General features: G+C 49.1%; 1 pseudogene; it reads right to left on the minus strand.

The window, feature by feature from the left end:
* Positions 1–6,698: 6,698 nt before the first annotated feature.
* Positions 6,699–6,949, minus strand: LOC105742648 (annotated as a pseudogene).
* Between the last annotated feature and the right edge of the window lie 1,501 nt (positions 6,950–8,450).

Below are 8,450 nucleotides of genomic sequence, written 5' to 3' on the forward strand. Positions count from 1 at the left end.
TCAGCCCACCAGGGGACGGGGCTGGCTGGCATGTGGTGCTGGGGATTGAACTGTGGGCGCTGTGCTTTTGCTTAGCTTAGCTTGTTCTAAGTAGGTGCTTTAGACCACTGAGCCATCTCTCCAGCCCTAAGCTTGTTCTAAGTAGGTGCTTTAGACCACTGAGCCATCTCTCCAGCCCCAAATGTGTGACTCTTAAAACTGCTCCATTTGATGAGTGTTTGCAAATGCAGACATCTGTGTAACTCAGAACATTGTATCAAGACCTCTGTGTGGAGGTTACTTCTGAATGCAAAAATCTCTAAGGGTGGCTCACACTGCAACTTCAAGCCCTCCTGTTGTGCAGGGAGTAATTAGAGACTTGGGCTGCGCCACTAAATATGGTTGGGAGAGGGAGACGCTGGTAGCAGCGCAGTGGGCCTGTGGCACAGTGGGCACCTCGTCTAGAAGTCTCCTAGGAGCCCCAAGGCCCCTTTGTGTCTTCCCATGCCTGACCGGCCTCCGGTGACTGCACCTCCCTGTCCAACACCTTGCTCGTGCCAAAGCCTGCTCCGCCCTGTCCTCCCCTGCATGGCTGCCTCAGCCAGGCCCTGGGCATACAGGGGATAGAGAGGGTGCACCCTGGCAGGGTCTGAGCTGCCCTAATTTGAGGCTTGGTCTCTTCCTTCAAAGGCTTTGCACCCCTATTGTGGCCTGGAGGGCTTCCTGCCGCCCCTGCTTCTTCCTCTGTCTTCAAGGGTGTTCCCCAAGTGACCTACTTGCACACCTAACCCCATCTTGGCACCTGTGGCCCAGAGTGTCACCCCACCCTCCCGCCTTGGCTTCTCTGGGCATCCGTTCTGCCCTGCTGGATGACCGTGGTTTTCTCCGGCTCTGCTCTGTGAAAACATCCCCAGTCTCCACCTATTATAGTAGGGTCCCCCTAAAGTTGTCAGTCTCTCTCTTGCCCTGCCTGCTCTGCCTTCTCAAGTAAGGGGTTGCCGCTTCTGCTGACTGGCCTCAGCGCGGGAGTTGTGCTGCCTGGACGGGGAGGAGGGTGGAGGATGAGGAGGCTGCTGCGAGCTGGGGTGGAGTGAATGCCTGTCAGGAAGTTTTCTATCTGTTCTTTCAGTTTGTCCTCCTTCCGAAATGTTCATTTGGAAGACTCGGATAGTGCTGGAGCAGTGTGCTCCTTCCTTTTTTTTTTTTAAATCATGACATGGTCTCACTAAGTCACTAAACTGCCCAGGATAGGTTTGAACTCACAGTCGTCCTGCCTCAGCCTCCCAGAGTGCTGGGATAGATTTTTTATTATTTAGTTATCTATCTGTTTCTAGGGCTTGCTGTGTACTTCAGGCTGGCCTTAAACTCCCTATATCAGGCAGGCGGGCCCTGAGCTCACGGCCACACACCTCCCTTAGTCTCCCAAGTGCTGGGATTGCAGGTGTGCACCGCCACACCCAGCCTGAGATCGGCTTTGGAAAATTCTTCCTAGTTTCGGCTGCCGCCGCCACTGCCACTGCTGCTCCTTTTTCACTCTTGCTGTCTTCCACCGCTGTGAGCGGCTGCCCTCTGCCAGGTGTCGCTGTGCCTTAGAGCCAGCTGAGTATAGACTGAAACCTCCACAAACTCTCAGGGCAGGCAAACCCAGAATTTCCGAGTTCAAAGTCCTGTAGAGAGGCTTCTCCTAAGGTTGTCTCTACACTCTGTTGGCTGCAGCTTTTGCCGTGCAGCAGCTTTTAAATTTGATGTGATCCCGCGTGTTGATTCTTCATTTATATCCTGCGCCCCTGGGGCACTGCTCAGAAAGCCCTTGTACACACCCATTTTAAAGACTTTTACCTGTTTTTATCTTGCAGTAGATTGTGTCTGTTTTTTAAAAATATCTAGACATTTGATACATTTTGATTTTAATTTGCTACCTGGTAATACTTATGGGTCTAAATTCAGTCTTCCGCCCAGGGAGATAGCTCAGTGGTCTACCTGCCTTGCCTGGCAAGTTCAAGGACCCAGGTTTGATCCCTGGTTCCATGTGCTGTGCCATCCCTGTGCCAGTCCTGGCCACTGAAATCAGGCGTGGTGACACCTGCCTGTATTCCCAGTGCTAGGGAGGCCGAGACAGGAGGATCACTATGAATCAGTCTGAGCTGCATAGTGAGACCCTGTATGAAATAAATAAATCTTTTAAAAAAATTCAGTCTTTTGCATGTGGACAGTCAGTTTTCCCAGCATCCGCCATTTGTTGAAGAGGCTATCTTTCCTCCAATGTAAGTTTTTGGCCCCTTTGTTAAAGATCAAAGAGTTGGGCTGGGGAGATGGCTCAGTGGAATAAGCGCGTCCCTGGCAAGCGCAAGGGCCAGAGTTCAATCCCTGGTTCTGGGAAAAAAAAAAAAAAAAATAGTTGCTAAAGTAATATAATCAGCAATGATTATAAGATTAATGGGGGTTGGGGGGACTGGGGATATAACTCAGCAGCTTAAGTGCCTGCCTGGCAAGTGTGAGGTCCAGAGTTTGATCCCTGGGGTGGGGGGAAGTGATCTTTCTGTCTTAGCCTCTCCAGTGCTGGGATTACCGGTATGTGCTGGGATTTCCAGGGCCTGCATTGTACGCAGTATGGTGGATCGAACCCAGGTCCTTGCACTTGCCTGGCAAGGTGTTTAAACCACTAAGCTATCTCCCCAGCCCAGACTAATCAATAAATACTGATCTACATTAAATATCTGCTAAGCAGAAAAACTGTACTGCCACTAACAATAGCTAGCTATGTAAAGACTCATAGAATTTAACAGTTACACTAACAAAGAGGAGTTGGGAAAATGGACAAAAGTAGAGCTTGAAAAATTAATCAATGGAAGATGAGAAGGAAGGGAGAAAAGTGAGAAGAGGGTCCTTATTGAGGAGTAAAAGGAAATTAATGTTGGAAAACTCCCAGAAAAGAATGACCATGAAAGAGAAGAAATAAAAATAGCAAAATATAGAAACTAGAACAAGGGGAAGAAGAGGAGGAAGAGGAAGAGGTGGAGGAGGAGAAGTCAAAAGAGGAAAAGAACAAAGAGAGAAAAAATAAAAACGAAGAAAAATGAGAAAATTCCCAAAATGTTGCCTCCCCCCAAAAAAAACTGCTTAAAGAAATGTAGAAATAATACAAAATTCCAAAAAATTGAAAATAAAAATCTTCATACTTTCATGAGTCCACATAAAAATCTTACACTTGTTTAATTTTCTAGTTCTTGGTTAGGAAAGCCTCAGTGAGGTTGGACTTGTTATTGGCCATTTGTGTTTTCTCTTCTTCGAATCCTCTGCTGGCATGTTTCTTCTGGGTGTTTGTCTTTTTTCTTGGTTGTGAAGGTGGCAGCAGCTTACCCCATGTGTTGCGTTTATTGTTAGTTTCGAAATCCCATCTGACACACATGCTGCTGCCCCGCCTGTCCTCTCCACACCTGCGTGCCTCCGTCTACCCTGGAATGGACCTATTCCCACATCCATGAGCGTGGCTTATTTTCTTGTGTGTCTTAGTGGAGTTCTTCCGTGGTCCGGCGCCATATTTGGCTTCCTCTGTAATCTTCATCTCATGCAATCCTCCAGCAAGACTGCAGATAACTGCTGTGATGCCACTTCCCGAGTGACATACTGAGGCCTGGTGGGGGCCAGGTTCCCAGGGCTCCGAGCTCTTGCTTCCCCCAGAAGTGGCTCCAGAAGCTGACCCTGACTGGGAATCCTCTCGACCATTTTCTGCAACAGAGGAGAAAAATGTTACACCTCCAGGAGAAGGAGTGAGCTGGGGTGATTTAGGGCGGGGACAGGTGGATGTGATTACTTTGAGGCATCCACATGTTCTTCCTGCTCTCTGACTCTGGCCTGCAAACCCCTGCGTCTCTGGGGTCCGCTTCACACCCACACCGGCTGGCTTCCCAGAAGTCACGTGGGCCATGGCGTCTATGCCTCTGTGCTTTGAAGTTTCACTTTGTACCTCCTCTCCTGTTCCTGTCACACCGCCCACCACAGCCTCGCGGCCTGCGCTGCCGCAGCGCGTACTGCTGACGAGCACCAGCAGTTAATGACAGCACCCGTTTCTCCGCTGCCACCTTGGGGGGAGCGACCACCAGGCTTTTACATCGTGGTCAGTCTGCAAGGAAAGAAGTTTTATTTCTGTCTTACTGTGACTTTCCCAGGTTACCGGTGTGCTTGGAATATCATTTCATATCTTTCTCAGCCACTTGGGTTTACTTTATTTCCTATTTTCTCACTGACTTACCTATTTATTTACTTTATTTTTAAATTTTTGGTTTCTTGACGTAGGACCTCACAGTGTGGTCCACATTGGCCTTGAACTTACTTTGTAGCCCAGCTGGTCTCCAACTTGATGTGACCTTCCTGCCTTAGCCTCCAAGAACTGGCATTTTGGGGGTGCTGTACTGTACCCTATCTTTACATTGTCTTTTTTAAGTGACTAGGGTGAAATTTTACTGCAGTCTATTTCATGGATGGGTGGATGGATGGACAGTTCCTTTTCCTAATTCACTTCATCTCAACTTTATTTTGTCAGAGAAGTTGCAGTTAGGGTGTCGTCATGGTTACACACTTGGTGTCTTTGGAAGAGGCCTTCCCCCCACCCCCACCTGGAGCTTCATGTGTCTTCCCTAGGAATAACCTTACAGTCCTGTCTTTTATATTTCATTCCTTAATTGATCTAGAGTAAATTTTTGTCAGTGACATGGGAGAGACTATCATTTATTTCTTTCCAGGTGGATCTGTAATCACCCATCTTGTTGGTGAGTGACCCCATGTCCCCAGCGTTTGTCCTCTGGTAGGGGCCACTGTATCCTGGGCCTGTATACAGTAGATGGGTGGTCGCCACCGCTCCCAACATCAGTCATCCTTCCACTAGCCACCCTGACCTCCCAGCCTGGGGAAGACGGACAAGGCGGAACCAGCCAGCCCTCCATTGTCTGGGGCATGGGGCAAGGGCCACAGCTGGTCACGTGACTCAGGTGGCCAATCAGGCTGGAGGAGAACTTAGTCCAGGCATTTGGGTGAGGGAAGGAACCAGACACAAGGGCCTTAACTAGTCTTGGGGGATGCAAGTCCAGGCCAGAAGTGGCTTCAGTTGTCACACAGCCAGGAGGTAACAGCACTTCTGGGAATGAAACCGACATCCGCAGGCAAGTGGACCTGAGCTGAGAGCTGGTTCCTGATCACAGCTACAGTGAGGTACCCTTAGTCTTCGAGGACTTAGCAGCCAATGTGCCAGGCCCTCGTGCTCAGCGCAGCTGGCTGTGCTTTCCCCACTGTGCAGAGCCACGCTCTCCACATGCTTCCTCCTCTTGCACTGGTTTTTCCCTGAGTATGGGGGGGGGTCAAAGCCAGGGGCTACATCCCACCATGCCTTGCTCTCTCTCTCTCTCTCTCTCTCTCTCTCTCTCTCTGTCTCTGTCTCTCTGTCTCTGTGTCTATCTCTGTCTCCGTCTCTCTCTCTCTCTCTCCCTCCCTCCCTCCCTCCCTCTCCCCACGCACCCACCTTTCTCAGCGCAGGACTGTGCCATAACCCCTGGCTTCTTCCCTTGATTTTTTTGCTTTTCAAGTTCACGTTCTTTCTCATTCCTCTTTTTCCTTCCCCACTTTCTTCCTTATCTTACTTCCTTTTAATTTTTTGTTTCTTGATTGTTTTCATGTATTTTCATTTCTAAATTTTAGAATCAATACATCAACTATTTTTTAAAAGAATTTCATTGGTATTTTGGTTGGTATCGTATTTAATTTATTGACTAATAGAAAATTGCCATTTTTGCAATATTGAATCTTCCTATTAAAAATGTTTTTCTCTTCTATTTATTAGGGGGCTGGGGAGATGGCTCAGTGGAATAAGCGTTTGCCTGACCAGCACAGGGACCCGAGTTCAATCCCTGGTTCCGCAAAAACAAAAAAACTTATGTGTCTTAACAGAATTTGTCACTCTCTTGAATTTTTTATTTTTTAGTGGAACCAGGGATTGAACTCAGGCCCTTGCACTTGCCAGGGAAGTGCCTATTCTACTGAGCTATCTCCCTGGCCCAACCCTGTTGAATTTTGTTGCGAATGTCTAGTAGCCTCATAAACACGTGAGGTAGCTTTCTGCGTTCAGTATTTTGGAACATTTTTATTAACTCGGGTTATTTTTGCTAGAAGGTTTCATCAGACTCTTACAATTTACTGAGTTTTTTTTTTTTTAATGTATTTGGTACAGGGTCTCACTATACAGCTTGGACTCGTAGTGATCCTCCTGTTTTCAGCCTCCTCAGTGCTGGGATTACAGGCATGCGCCACCACACCTGGACTCAGGTGCTGGCTCAGCTCAGCACACCCGGGGGGCAGGGCCAGTGCGGCATATGGGCCTGGGGATCAAACCGTGGTCTCTGCACTTGTCTAAGTAGGCACTTAGTCTGCTGAGGTATCTCGCCAGCCCTCGCTGAGCTTTTTGTTTTGGCTAGGAAATATTTTATTGGCAATCAGAGACACAGCCTTAAGAGAAGGAAGCACACAGGACTGCAAACTCAAGCCCACTAGCCAGCAAAGGCCTGTTGGGCCAGGAGCACTGCATCCTGGGGGCCTCAGAGTCTCCCACCAGTAAACATACAACACTAGGCAGCCAAGACAGGAGGCAACGGCTCATGTGTCCCAGCCAGACAGAATATATACTTCACTATGAGCGACAGGGTAAGGAGGTACAGAGGAAGGAAGACTCATCATGGCCCAGGACCACCTCCTCCTCTCAGAGCCCACGCCCGGTGGAGGACAGGCCCACCTAGAATCTCCTAGTCAGCAGCTGTGACCTCATCATTTATCTGTTTGCCACCATAGATGAGATGAGCTGCGGCTGTCATGGCACGAGTCCCACTCTTTCCTCCATGCGCTCCTTGATTCACTTCACCTTGTCTGTGGGTTCAGTGTCAGTGTCCATCTCCTTTCCGGTCAGTGTCTTCACTTTAATTAGCATCTTCTTCCCCGGCTGAGGTGGTGAGCAGATAGATTGGTATGTTTCCCACTGCAGGCAATGCCTTCAGCTTCCTGGCTGAGCATTTTGAAGGGACACGTCTGTCTTGGTTACTTTTCTCATCGGTGAGACGAAATACCTGAAACCTACAAGATAAAGGAGTAAGGTTTATTTCAGCTCACAGTTTGTGGAGGTTTCTGTCCATCTGCAAATTGGTTCCGAGACAGAGCAACATGGCACAGGGGCATCACGGAGAAGAGTCAGTCCATGGCAGGGACAGGGGCAGCAAAGCAGCAAGCGGCCTCTGTTGTTTCTGTCCTTTTATATTCCGTCCAGATGACAGGACTGTTGATTGGTGCTACCCACACCCGGGTAGGCCTGCTGTCTTCAGTGAATCCATTCAGTCCCACCCATAACGATGCTTGTTTAATGAGAGGACAAATCCAGATGCTGCACAGCCTTAGCCCATACCCCCACACCCTAGATCCAGCTACCCCAGAAAGGCCACCTCTCTGGGCATGTGAGGATCTGGGGGACATCTGGATGCAGCCAAAACATCTTTTATGCATTTTTCAATTTTTTTGAAGTGTTATCAGTCTGTTTGGTCGTTTTACTTTTCCTCGCATCAGTTTTGGTGACATACTCTTGTGTTACCAGAACAGCACTCAAACAGAACTCTGTCAGGAGTTTAGAACTTGATAATGAGTGGGCGTTGCCTGGGAGATGTGGTACTGTGGCCCCTCTGGGAGCTGTGCAGAGAAACAGCTCAGAGCTTCTGCCCTTGGAGGTGCCCGAGTCCTGCTGCAGGGCTGGAGCTGCTAGGTACAGGTGCCGTTGGACTCCTGGGCCGGTCCCCACCACGGCAGCTGCTTGTGGCCATTTGCAGGGCTTATAGGACAGGAACAAATGCAGATGGGTTTGTGTCTGACACGGGAGATTATGTATTATTCTTTGGACTAAATTTTTTCCTGGGGGTTTTACCAGCCTGGAAGGGAAGCTCTGAGTAGAGGGAGGGCATGGAAGCCCTGAGCCCATGGATACAAGAGTGCACTCTCTCCCTCTCAGTCACAGGACTGAGGCTGAAGGTCTAATAACAAGTGCCAGCTTAATAGGAGGACAAAATAGCAGGCTGATTTAACTTAAGTTTTGTGTGACACCAGAGACATCAGAAAGGAAGGCTCCGAGACTCAGGGAAAACTACTTTTATGCTTAGGTTCCAAGCAGAGTGGATGACCATATAGAAATGTGATGGGACCAAAGTGATACCCTGCGTAGGGGCCTGTGGCCATGTGAGGTAACTGCTCCTTGGGTGGTCAGGTCCCTCCCTCTGTGCTAGGCTGTTGCAGCAAGCCCTGGCCCCCTTGGGTCCCTCCTCAGTGCCCTGGCTGACCCCCCCCCCCCCCCCCCCCGCAAGCCAGGCCTGCTGGCCTTTTAGCTGAGTATGGGTGGGGACACAGTTTCCTTTTTTTTAAAATAGTAAACCTAGATTTATTTGTTAAACTAT

The sequence above is a fragment of the Octodon degus genome, unplaced genomic scaffold, assembly GCF_000260255.1.
Source record: "Octodon degus isolate 3935 unplaced genomic scaffold, OctDeg1.0 scaffold00005, whole genome shotgun sequence".
In the NCBI taxonomy this organism is placed as follows: Eukaryota; Metazoa; Chordata; class Mammalia; order Rodentia; family Octodontidae; genus Octodon; species Octodon degus.